Genomic DNA, 13,393 nt, shown 5'->3' with positions numbered 1-13,393 from the left:
ATTAGTTATTATAGAATAATAATTAAAAAAACCAAAAGAATTGATGAATTCATACTCTAATACTATTTCACTATAGATCATTTACTGTTGAACAAATATTTAAGAATATATTGGTATTTAAAGTTGCTCGTATTTTCTGTGAAGTTTTGAAAGTACTTATTTGCCTGAGCCCATGAAAACTTATGAGAATGAACAGCTGTGAGTTTTGGAAAAATCTTTGTGCTCATCGGTTGTGTTTTGCTTTAAAAATAGACCCGTATCATGTATTCACAGAAGTCTATTAAGCAGTCAATTGTATACTGACTTCTAAATGAAAGCTACAGCTTTTCAAATATTTTGTTTCAACAGCCTTTCGTATTACTTAGTTACTGTTGTCTCTGTACACATCAAATAGCACAAGAAAAAAGCATTCTAATCTTGACAGTTCAATATATTTACAGAGAAATTTGGAGTTAATTCTCTGTTTAAGGGCTTTTGGCAAAGTCAGCAGTAAAAAATAATTTTAATTTTGACCCAAAACAGAATAAGATGAGACAATAATAATAAATAGATAATCAGCACGGCTATTGCACGATGAGTGGCAATCTGCATAGCAAACTGGAACTCCTCCAGCCCCCCCCCCCCTTCCAGTCTATCTATGGTACGTGCTGTAACCTTACCGCACTTTGAGTTCTTTCAAAGAAGCTGACGTGGAGTGAACAGTCAATCCATTTTGCTATTACCTTTATGAAAGGTGCAGTGCACCTTGAGAAGAGCATGTCTGACCCAATTTGATCTTTCATTTCTAACACCACAGCTTGCTGACTTTCTAAAGGATACTCAAGAAAGGCTTATTAGCAGATGTTATCACTGGAATCACCTTTTCTGAAATAAGGAGTGACAAAACCATCTGTTCATTTATTGCTTGATAACTTAAGCTTCCGTGTTGTCCTGGAAATCCTGCTGATAGATCTATCTCCATGTTGTCACGTAGCATTGATCTGTTTGTAGTGGATTTTTGTGGAGCAGAACAGACAGAAATGGAAAACAGGGTATTTTAAGACTTCTCTATAGCATGGGTAAAATTTTCTGTAGAACAGAAGTAAAATAGTGTCATGAAGCCCATTGAATGGAAGTGAGGCAAAATGAAGCAGTGAACCCGTATTTGAAGTTCATTGAAAACATAACTTACATTGGTTGGTTTCTGTAGCTGTAGAATGTGTGTATTAGTGATTAATGAAGAACTTAAATGCTACTGATGAGTGTACAGGAAAACAAGTCGTATGACTTTAGAAATTCTTTCAAAATAGAAAGCAAACACTGAAATCTCTGTAGGGAAATAATTGACCTTTTTAAGATGTGAAGTCTAGAACAGAAAGATTTAAGAATGCCACTTTGTAATGAAGCAGCTGTAACAGCTTAACTGGTAACTTTTTACTGATAGCATGTGAAATCTAAACAGTTTATCACGATTGATAATGAATATACATAGGTCAGCTTGGAAAGCAACTGGTATCCTAGGCTCCATCAGAAGAGGGGTGGCCAGCAGGGGGGTGATTGTTGCCCCTCTATTCTGCTCTTGTGAGGCCCCATCTGGAGTACTGTGTCCAGGTCTGGAGCCCCCAGTACAAGAAAGACTGAGAGCTGCTGGAGAGGGTCCAGAGGAGAGCCACAAATATGATCAGGGGACTGGAGCACCTCCCCTATGAAGACAGGCTGAGGGAGCTGGGCTTGTTCAGCCTGGAGAAAAGAAGGCTGTAAGGTCACCTCATTGCTATCACTTTCACTATCTAAAGGGAGCCTACAAACAGGAGGGGGAATCAACTCTTTGAAAGGGTAGATAAGAGCAGGATAAAGAAAATGGTTTTAAGTTGAGGGAGGGAAGATATAGGTTGGATGTCAGGGGGAAGCTCTTTATAGAGGCAGTGGTGAGGTGCTCATAGAGGCTGCCAGAGAGGTTGTGGATGACCCGTTTCTGGAGGTGTTCATGGCCAGATTGGATGGGGCCCTGGGCAGCCTAGTATAGTATTAAATGGGGAGGTTGGTGGCCCTGCATGTGGCAGGGGGATTGGAGATTCATGATCCTTGAGGTCCCTTTCATTGAGGTCCGTGGCTATGCTGTGATTCTGTTGTTCCAAAGGCGGTTTCTCCTATTTATTTCCATGGAAACTATAACAGATACCAAGGGCACAATAACACTATTTGATAGAGCAAATTCTCAGCTGTAAAACACTATTCTTCCACAAAGTCTCTACTGTTAACTGTGCGTTTTCATGAGCAGTGAATGAAGCCTGTACACAGTGCTTATAACAGTCTGCACCAATGAATGTGATTCAGTATTTCACAGCTGCTATGATGAGGAAAATGTTGCCCATGCAGTTCAACTTTCACTGGCCCAAGCAGATGGAAGTCAGGAGGTGCCATATCTGGACTTCACGGTGGCTGTGGTAGGACAGTTCTGTTCAGATCAGCAACGTGCTCCATGATCCTCAAACTGGTATGGGGCCTGGCACTATGGTGTAAGAGAAAGGTTGTCGTCATGGAATCGTGGAAAGCAACAATTCAGTTTTGTTTTCCCATCAGGTTATATCATAACCCAACAAGCATTTGTTTGTGCAAAAAAACTCAGTGGTGTTCTGTTACTTAAATGATGGTTGACTGTTTTGTTGTTGTTTTTGTTGTTTTTTTTGTTCCATTCCGACTGTGTGCCATTAGAATTTGCATGTTGAGTTTAATGTACGTCTTCATCTTAAGTTCTTTCGGCAGTGTCAGCAAATAGTATTAGCGAAAAGTGTGAGTACATCTGTAATATATTTATTTGATGTTCTGCATTAGAAAGAGGAATAGTATCTGAAAACAGCAGCAGTTTTCATGTACATCTTACTAATCTCTGTAATTTTGTGTACTTCTCTGTAAACCTCTGACACTTTTGACTCCGTGGTTTGGAGATAGATTTACCTGCAGTGGAGCAGGTAGGATATCAAAAGTGCTTTTGGAAATAAATAAACTTTCATTAGTTTTCTATTTAGGGAATAATTTGAATACATGAAATAAATTTGAAATCTTTAGGAATATTCCATTTGAGTATTTGTAATGAGTTTCTAATTACAATTAATCTGTTTTTTTTTTTGTTTGTTTGTTTCTTTTTTAAGTTTATGGTGATTGGTAGTCTGCAGTATTAAGGGTAACCAAAGCAAGAATGAAGTCTTCTGAGTCACTGAGACTGTTGCCATCTTTTTAAAGGTTCCAGGTTTTTGTTTCCAAGTTCAGGATGGAGAAAATATTTGGTATATCAGAAATTTTGAAAGACAGAACAAGTGTTTGTCGTTAATCTTTATTTTGCGATGTTATCATTTCCTGTGTTGCACATGTGAAATCATTGTGGCTAGGAATACTGTGGAAAATAAGCTAGAGACACTTTGGTAGCACAGCAATTACGTCCTGTTAAAATGATCACTGCATATCTACTTTGCAGTTAATATGCTATTATGTGAAGTATGAATGTATAAATGATTTCTCTAAACTGATGTGGAACCTTCAGGAAGATGCAGAGAACATTAGGATAACTCCCTCCATTTAATCTTGCATGAAGGATGAACAATTTCCTGTAGTTAGAAGTACAAAAGCGTATTGACCACACGTAACTAACAGAGCCTTGCCAAATGCTTTCAGACTTCGTTGCAGAACTGGGAATATACAGTTGCTGAAACATGTTTAGGGGAGGATGTTTAAATCTCTCAGAGAGGATAGGCTGGGTTTGGGGTGTGCTGAGCTGTGAGCTGTGCTGCTGTGCTTTGTTATCCTGTTCCAGGTGTGACAGTAGATGGCAAGCCAGGGTTGGGTCTCAGCACAAATTCGTCTGTCAAGGCTGATATGAAAATGGTGAAGGTGATAGTTTGAAGGAGAAGGAGAGTGACACATTTCTGTTCTATGCTGCTGCTTATTTGTCTGCAAATGTCAGAAAGCCGCAATCCTTCCTATGATATTACAGTCTTATGATCTTATCCTGCCAGAGCAATGTCTGTGTGTGTCCATGAGCGTTGCGTGTTTCTTTGGTAACAGAGGGTACAGGCAGATAATGGCAAGCAGTCAAATCCCCTTGGCTTGCTTATTTGCTGCTTGTTAGCAGATAACTGACCATGCGTGTGTTCCTAGCCCACTGAAGCTGCAAAGTAGAAATTGGTCATGTATACTGTCCTCAGCACAAATTCAAGCCTTTCAGTTTGGCTCTGAGCCAAGTAAAAATGGTTTAATGGAGTCCAAAATGCATGTCCAGAATACACTGTTCTGTCATTTCTAGACAGCTTTTGTTCTGTGCCCTCAAGCTTTCTGCTTAGGTCATAACATGGCATAATTCTTCTGTGGACGTAAAGACAAATAATTCATGTAAACAAAAAGTGGGCAATGTTAAAGAATAAGTTCAGGAATCCTGCGTTCTATTTGTGTTCTAACAAGGTATAGCTCCTGTCATTCATGTTGGGGGACAGTGGTTCTCTTTTCTGTTAGATGGGTAGTTAAATGACCCTCAAATCCTGCATATGTTCCTTTCTGTGCATGGAATTTACTGTTGCTGAATGACTTTTTTTTTTTTTTGTCCTCACTTTGCGCAGCCCATCTTATTGCTATGTAAATGATTTCCCATGTTGCCATCTGACAATCCATTTTTTACTTAGTCAGTATTTTCTAGTTTTTATTCTTTTTGTATAAATTAAGAGGTACTTTTTGTAGTGGGATCTGAAGAGAAAGCAATGGTGAAGTGGTCTGCAAATCTGAGAGTTGATACCATGAATGGTAAACTGGTGAAAGATGGCTGTTTCAGAGAGGTACTAAATGAGTTTGGCAGAAAGGTTTTAGCAAGAGAAATAGGAAAGGGAAGTAATGGAAATAATAGAAGATATTTAAACATTATGAAGCTAGCCTGATTTGGAGATTTGCTTGAAACATAGAAAAAATTAATAGAAGTCTTATTTTCTACAGTTATTTCTAATTTAAAACCCAACTAATTTCTCAGAAGCTTGTTTCAACAATACAGTTAGGAGGATGAGGACTCTGGAAAAGAAATTTATATTTTTATTACATAGTTAAGCAAAGCATGTTTATATAATGCATCATAACTTTAACTATAAGGTATGTACATTAAATACATAATTTTAGGTATATGTTACACACATACATTTGAACATGCTTTGCTTAAAACATCAGTACATTTTGCTGAAGACTGCCTTTGTCACTGGTTAGTTTGACGAGAAACAGTTTTATTGTGTTGCAGTTGAGCAGTGCATGAAAAGAGTTCAAGGAATCCTCTTTGTATGCATCTTCTGGAGGCATACTTTTCTTTCCCATCTCTTTTTCTTTATTTGTTTCTTTATCTTCTTTGGCTCAGTTGGACTTAGGTGCATGCTCCCAGGTAGAATTTCGCCACAGCCTTCACAGAGGAGCTTTCTGTTTGGTTTTCTCTGCCTTAGTTTCCTGAGAGGTGTTGTATTAATTTGTTTGCGAACAGGCTAAGAAGACAATGTACAATTCTGCTGTTTGTTCCTGTATCTTTCATATTTATCCACTCAGTGTGAGCTCTTTATTCTAGAAAATAGTTTTTGTGTGAATGTGCAGCATCCAGCAGCACAGACTTCCAATCAAGCAGTTCCAGAGGTTAGTTGCCACCTTCTTTCCTATCTTGCTCCTCATTACTTTTTCCCTAAGAGAACTGGAGATGTTTAAGATTTGTCTGGATGCTTATTTCTAACATAGCTTTCTGGTCTCCAGTCACGAACAGACTGATATCAAATAATGTGTACTGTTGTTACTCGTGGTATTTTGTTAATGAAATGTTATAAGGCAGACCTGCCCTTAGTCATATGGGTGTTGTAGTAGATGAGACTCACATGTCAAACTTGTCTGTCTGAGCCTTTAGATTCTTGTACAGCCGCCATAATAAGGCAGTGAGTATCTTATTAAATTAAGGGGGAAAAATGTTTACCTTCTGTTCTTCTTCTGTGGATCACTGAAAACATGGGAAAATCCTATGTTCTGGAATCTTAGACAAGGGGGCAGTTTTACTGTCAAGGTTAGAGGTGAGCCCTGTTCTTAATTCATTGTCTTGCAAGGAAATTTTTTTAGTAAAATCATAGTGAACAGTTATGGCTATGTTATTTGCCCATCACATACAAAAGGCTTACTTAAACAGTCTTTTTAAAGCCTGTGTGTTGTGCTATTAATTGCCTGGATATGTATATGTTAAGAGAGAGTTTGTTTTTTTTCTTAAGTCTGAACAACTTCTATTTATAACAAAGGAAGGAAAAACAGGAGGCACCATAAATTCAGTATGTGGTTGTGAAACAGCACCTGTCTTACATAGCAAAGGTGGAGAAGACTTTGGAATAATTTTCTTGCTTTTCACATTTAATTTTTCACTTGGTGCTTTAAAAGACATCTCAGATAGTAGATAGTCTCAAGGGCTTGTTGGGTTCCTCTGCTGGTTTAATAGTGATCGTGACACTTGTAAAGTGCGGCACTGAGAGAATTAGTGAACTTGGAATGAAGGAAGGAAGGAATGATCAATTATTCACCACACGCCATCGACTACAAGAAGCGGGATTGCTGCCTGTCTCTCTCCTTTTCTTTCTTCTGCACACACAAACTCAGCTTCTGCTGTTTGTGCAATTACATTATTTTCATTCAAACAATCTTTAGAGAAACCTGTTTATTTGAGTCTGCTGGAGCATTCATCATTAGGGTGTTGCATCAAGTGTCCTTGACATTCACTGCTCCATGCCTCCTGCATCTTCCTCTTTAATTATGTTAATACTTGTGATAAAGCAACAGAAAGACCTGACTGATTTTTCTAGAAAGAGTGGACTGAATCCTAATTCGATCACTCTTAGATTGTTTTTGGCCTATATTTCTTCCTTTCTTTCTAATCTTTTGTACTTAAACCAGATTTCCAAGGATAGGAATATTCGAGCTTTCAGGTTTTTATATGATAGCAAGATTTCTTTTTTTCTGCATTTCTAAATACTCCTAACATGTGAAAAGGAAGAATTTTTCTTACTTTGAGCTATTATTAAGAATATTCTTCTAAGCTGAGAGAGAAGTTGTATCAAGAACTCCACAATTTACTTGTTGGATGGGGATTCTAGATAAAAATAAAACTTTTTTTTCATTTTAGTCTGCAAGATCACATCTTCTTAATAATTTTATTTATTGTTGTTTGATTATCGAAAGATTGCATTTCCATATTTTACAAGTGCACTGGTTTGAAAATCACTCAATTGCTGATTGTTGTGAAGAGTTTATAGATTCTGCTGAAGCAATAGCTTTCGTGAGGAGCTTGAAAATGAGGCAGGAGAACTGTTGCTGGAACTCAGAGCTGGAAAAAAAAAAAACCACCACCAACAACAAAAAAAAGAACAACCTGAAGCTAGAGTCAAAGGTAAAATTTGTGCTTCTTGTCTTTGTATTAAGTAAGAACACATTTTGAATTTATTGTTGTCCTGGCATCAGCCGTAACAGCATTAACAGTGCACTGATGTTTGGTTACTGTTGTATGATGAGGGCGTGCCTGGGATGGCCGGGCCACTCAGCAGGAAAGAGCTGCTGCCCCTTATTCTGTGTCACTGTGAAGCCTTCTTGCCTTTTTACTTTCACTTATGGGGCACGTCTCACCTTTCCCTGCTTAGCACTTGCGTGTTTGACATTATCATAGGAAGGAGGTAACTGTGTTGTTCTTGGATTTTGTTTTTTCACTTTTTTTTCTTCCAATCAGCTAGAAACAATGGATTAGTTTAACTTGTCTTTTTTATATGTTGTTTTGCAGACAGTTTTTGCATCCTTTTTCTAGTATAAAGTTTGGATTAGAAAATGTTTTGGGGCACCCATTTATACTGAAGTCTAAAATAAAAGAATTGCAGCGTCAGGAGTTATACGTCTCTTGTGAATATATTGCAACTACGTTGCTTTAGATTCTTTTTATGTACCAGGGTTATCACAGTAGCATTTCATACCATAGTAACTGGTATGAAATGGAATTGGAAAGAGCGCTAGTCATGGTTATCCTGTTGCTATCAAGCAATAGTAAGATTTCAATATAAAAATGATCTTAGTTCAATAAATTTGATTCAATCCTCTGTTAATAATCAGACTTATTTGTAAAAACATGTTTCAGAGATGAAATTGACATCCCCTTGTGATCTCTAGCAGAAGCCCTGTAATTTAGAGTGCAACTGTTTCTGGGTGGCTAAATTGAAGCTCAAGAGCACTGTCTTCTGAGAGCCACCAAGTATGCTGTGATCAAAAACTGGCAAGCAGCATCACTTATTTCTGTTCTGCACTTTAGAACAAGGAAACATAAAGAAAATGTCTTGACAGGAAATCTGTTGTGAAACTAGGGAAAAAAAAATAACCATTCTGCTGCTTCTTGGTCCCATGCCACCAACTGTAGAGCAGAGTTTCATTGGTGACGTCAGGCACAATTCTTGAATTGGTGTAAAATATGGCATACGTTTTTTGTAACATTTGTTTAAGGGGTAGCTGGGAATGAGTAGAGGGGAATGTACATCTGTCATCACACCTCATCAACTTACTGAGTATTCTGCTATGCTCTGCTTTTGTGTGAGATAAATTCCTAGAATTTGCTGACATCGTTATGGTTTTCATAACAGAATGCAATGTATGTATTAACATAAGTGGTTCATTGTGTGGCAGTGTTCTGAAGAACCCTAATGGTTTATTATAGTTCATAATTCTTATTAGGGATATTAGCTTTAAAACAAGACAAGTCTGTTTGTGTTTTTCAGTGTATGCTGTACTTAGCAAGAGATGTCAGGGATAAATTGATTTCTGATCCTTGATTTGTATGGATTAGTAACCATTGCTGCGAAATGCCTCAGGTCACATTTAGAATGCAGAGAAATAAAGAAAACTATTGGGATGCTACTGCGTATGAATTGCAGAATTTGTTTGGCAAAGACAATGTAATGAATCTCCACAGTAAGCTATGGTCTGCAAATGGTCATATCCATCAATAGGTGATACTTTTTAAAATTTACTTTACCCTTTACAGTGCCAGAACAAGAATGTATCAAGGAATGCTTGCTCTGAGCATTTTAAAACTAGTCTAATGGCTTTTCTTCTAAAGGAAGTATTTTGGAAGCTGTTCTAAAGGTTGATACTACCCCTTAGAGGTAAATGAAAGGATGCAAAAGGCTTAGCAGAAAGATGCTCTGAAGTCATTTTCCCTTATAAGTGTCCAAGATTTTTCTTATTACTCTATTCCTCATGCCTTGTCTATTGACATCAGGGGGATTTGAATATTCTGTGAAGCTAGTTTTTATTGCTGTTCATGCCTTCTTTACAGATGTATTAATCTGTGTCTTAAAGGCTAAACTATCATCTTGGAATTTTTTAATCATACCAGGATTCTCAACAAAGGAAGTGGTGTTAAAATGTACATATTTCACTATGAGTGAATGTGAGAATCCTTCTCTGTTTTTTGGCTCAAAGCTTGCTTCCTGAGGTATTTCTTGTGATAAGACTCTGAGTGATTTGTTGAGGAGGCAACTAATGGGTGCTAACCGTGTGACAATGGATATCGCCTTGGGAACATTTGAAAGCCCCTTCCCCCAGAACTGCTTGCTCTGTAGAAGAGCAGATGAGAATGCTCAGGAGTGTTTACTGGCGGAAGATCTGGCCTGTGACAAAACAGCTCCAGCTAGGTATGGGAAAATTGGGGAACGATACCATCGTGTCCTGTGAGAAACAGGATGCAGATGGGTACCCCTGCTCCCTCTTATCTGCTGGCAAGGCCCGGAAGATGGGAACAAAGGAGTTTCTGCTGAGATCCCAGAGCCAGAAGCTGCCACTCAAAGGAGAGCTGACTCAACTACTTTGGATTTGAGCTGTCACTCCAAAGATAGCTGACTTCACCACTTTGAAACCATTGAAAAGGGGCCATCATCACCATAGTCATTGTGCTTCGTCGTGCGTCGTCCTTCTCACCATCGTCGTTGGCAACAGGACAACTCTGCCTGACGACCCACCGCTACTGAAGATCAAAGACGGAACTACAAACCACGCTGGACCCATGGTGGTGACTATGTCCCTCTTGCTGCCTATAAAGACTCCTTGCTTCTTCTTTTCTATCTTTTCTATCGCCCTCCTTCCCTTTCCCCATTACCCTAATTCATAATAGTGTCCGTCCTCTCCTTCCCCATTTCCCTAATTAAGATTTGTAATAAACTGGTCGGACCAACATTTGAACCGTTGCTTCTTAATCTCACGCCGAGTATATGGATAATAAAAGAACCTCCTCTCCCTCCTATAAATTGGAGCGAGACAGTGAAGTGGAAAGATTTAAAACTGAGCAGCTCACCTTAAGTTGGAGCGGGGCTTAGTGCTGCTGGCTACTCAGGACCTGCTCTGTGCAGACTTCCTGATGGTAGAGATCTGGTTTGGAATAACTGGCAATGTCAAAGTGGAGATCAAACCTTTGGATGTGGAAATGATTTAGAAACATGAAAAATGCAATCATTAGGCTGTAAATCCTTCTGGTGCTATCATAGCAGTTAGAGAAATCTAAACCGAAAATATGTTTAGTTTGTTTCCATGTTTAACCCCAATTACCCTTTGCCAGGGAGTTCTTTTTAACATTCAATTCCTCATCTCACTTTTTAGCTTCTGAAGGCCTTATTTTTCCCCCACTACATAAATTGCAGCAGGTGCACAGAATAGAAGACATTACAATTAAATGTAATCAAATATTTTAGGCACTAATGAACAGCTCCAGGAAAACAAGTCAAAAGGAAAAAAAAAAAAAGCCTTTAAGTGAGAGTGAGTGGATTTTCAAACACCCAAGGCACCATAGGGCCAATTAAGGGAGTCAGACATCAGGACACATACTCGCATTAATTATCTTTGAGTTCGGGGAAATAAAAAATAAAAGCAACAATTATCATAATAAATCTCCACACATTGCTTGTAAGTTGTGCTAATCTACAAAACACCTGGGTTTTGGAGGTTTAAGGCATGAAAGTGAATACTTAATCAGTGAGTACCAACCTCACACAGCTAATAGAAGGGCGCAGTTTTGCTGTGATCCGCTGGTCAGAGCAGGACTGGGCTGGGGGCTCAGCCTTCCACAGCTGTATTCAGTACAGCTCCCACATAAAGCACTGCAGACCAGGTTCAGACTGGAGAGTTACGAAGTCTATGCTGCTGGGGATGTAGATTTTCCCTGCTATCTTTTACTCTCTTTTTATTGTTATGCCCCTAATGGAAATTTTCACAATGGGAGTATCAATCTCAATCTATTCTAAATACCTAACAGTCCATTTAATCCTCCTTTCTCTAAACTCAGAAGGAATCGAACTGGAAGGACAAATATTTCATGAATCCTGTAAGAGTTTGCTTAAATGTGTGGATAGAAGAAAAAGCAAGAAACATAAAGGACAGAATTTTTTCTTGAAACATGTACTTAAAAATTGAACTTTGCTTGATCCAATTGCAGACTGTTCATACAGAAAATGTAGGATAATGGTATACTTTGGGTTGTTGGTTTAGCGTTAGGTAAAAATAATATTTCTGTTTTTCATTGGAGTATCATGTGGCTGTTCAGTTACATCTGGAGAGTAAATGTCTTTCACTTCCACAAGAAAAAAAGCCCTAAATGAACAAGATGAGGTTTAAATTTCTCATTCGTATGATGTTTAAATACTAATTAGTCCTGATTAGTCTAGATTGAAGAAGGAAAAATTAAGTGGTTTATTTACCCACTATTTCCTTTCCCTTCATATCTGATGGAATGCCAAGATGGGTCATTCACATACTGATGGATTCTAATTGCCAGTATTTCAGTTTTTCATGTATTCACCTTCAATAAGTAGCACTTAAAATGAATGAAATGAATAAAAGAGTGAATTGTTTCCTGTCTTGTCCTTCTAGTCAACTGCCTGTTGTGAAATATTTAAAAGACAAACTTCTCTTATTTATAGTGCATGCGTACATATGTGGAAGAAATGGATGCATCATGTGTCAGAGCATCTCGTTATTAAACTTAGAGGTTCTGTGATCCTTTTTAAGTGGCTATTTTTTGAGACTTAATATGGACATTGCAATTTGGGGCCTGCATTTTTTAAATTATTTTTTACTCTGATGCTATAATACCTGTAAAAGCTCTGCTTGTCAGATATCCTTTTTTGTGAACTTAGATATATTTGTTTCAGAATTCTATAGCTTTATGACTGGGTAAATTCTGATGGAAAGAATTTTAGGTTTTAGATCCTCTGACATGAGGAAAGAAACTAAAATCATTCTCACTTGATGAGTGCTTGAACTGCAAATGGTGAGAGCAATCATTCTTACTACTTCAGGGTAAGTGTGGCCTCTGCTTAGTGTTTGCAAAACTCTTTCTGCAAAACCTGGTTTCAAGCTGTGAGCTAAAAGGGAGAAAAAAACACAAAATAATATCCAGTGTGGCAGATGATGGGCTGCCGGGAATACTGTCACTAAAGTATTCATAGGAGTTAAGCCTTACCTCAACATGCAGTCTTGTGTAGCTCACTGCTCAGGGTGTGAGATTTTGGGGTACTTTGATAACTGTGAATGGTGCAAGAATTCACTAAGAAATACGTGGAGCAGCAGCCAAATAAAGATAGCAATTTAGTTAATAAATTACTACTTATTGACAACTGAATAGCCACCTGCACGTAGTTCTTTATTTTAACTTCAAGAAGGTATGTTTTCAAAGATCTTTACAGGCAGTTTAAAAAATAAAATTTGAGCCCCAACCTTTAACCTATTTTTACATCAGTTGTATACTTAAAATGTATGCATAGTCTGTCCTTTTCATAATATGTTTTTTCCACAATGATTATAGAAGCTTGTTATTTTTTCTAACTGCTATGAACTTTTAATTTCTAAAATGTTTGCTTTATACTTTAATAATTGTTAATGTGAAACTGTCCTGGGTTGCACCAAAAGAGGGGTGGCTAGCAGGTCGGGGTACAGTGTGTTGTCCCACTCTACTCTGTCCTGTGAGGCCCCATCTGGAGTTTTCTGTTCAGGTCTGGGGCTCCTGACACAAAAAAGACGTGCAGCTGTTCAAACAGAAGGGAGACCAACTTTGTATGGTATTACAGTGACAGAACAAGGGAGAACGATTTTAAATTAGAAGAGGGGAGATTTGGGTTAGGTATTCTGAGTGAAGAATTTCCTCCTGGAGTGGTGCTAGAACTAGGCCCGTTCCAGTCCAGGACATTCCACGATTCTGTTATTCTTTTTATTTTATTTGGAAACTTCCTGATTTTTTTAAACTAGAATGATGAACAGGTAAGGATAAAGGAGATGGGCCAGTAACAGATCAGCCTGCAATTTCCCTGACCTGCATGGCCTGAGGAAGAGAAGGATGTTGGGTAGCTGTCTC

The sequence above is a fragment of the Lagopus leucura genome, unplaced genomic scaffold (assembly GCF_019238085.1).
Source record: "Lagopus leucura isolate 7727_CA_CO unplaced genomic scaffold, USGS_WTPT01 Super-Scaffold_100027, whole genome shotgun sequence".
NCBI lineage: Eukaryota > Metazoa > Chordata > Aves > Galliformes > Phasianidae > Lagopus > Lagopus leucura.
The sequence above is the reverse complement of the archived record's forward strand: the minus strand, read 5'-3'. Positions refer to the sequence as shown.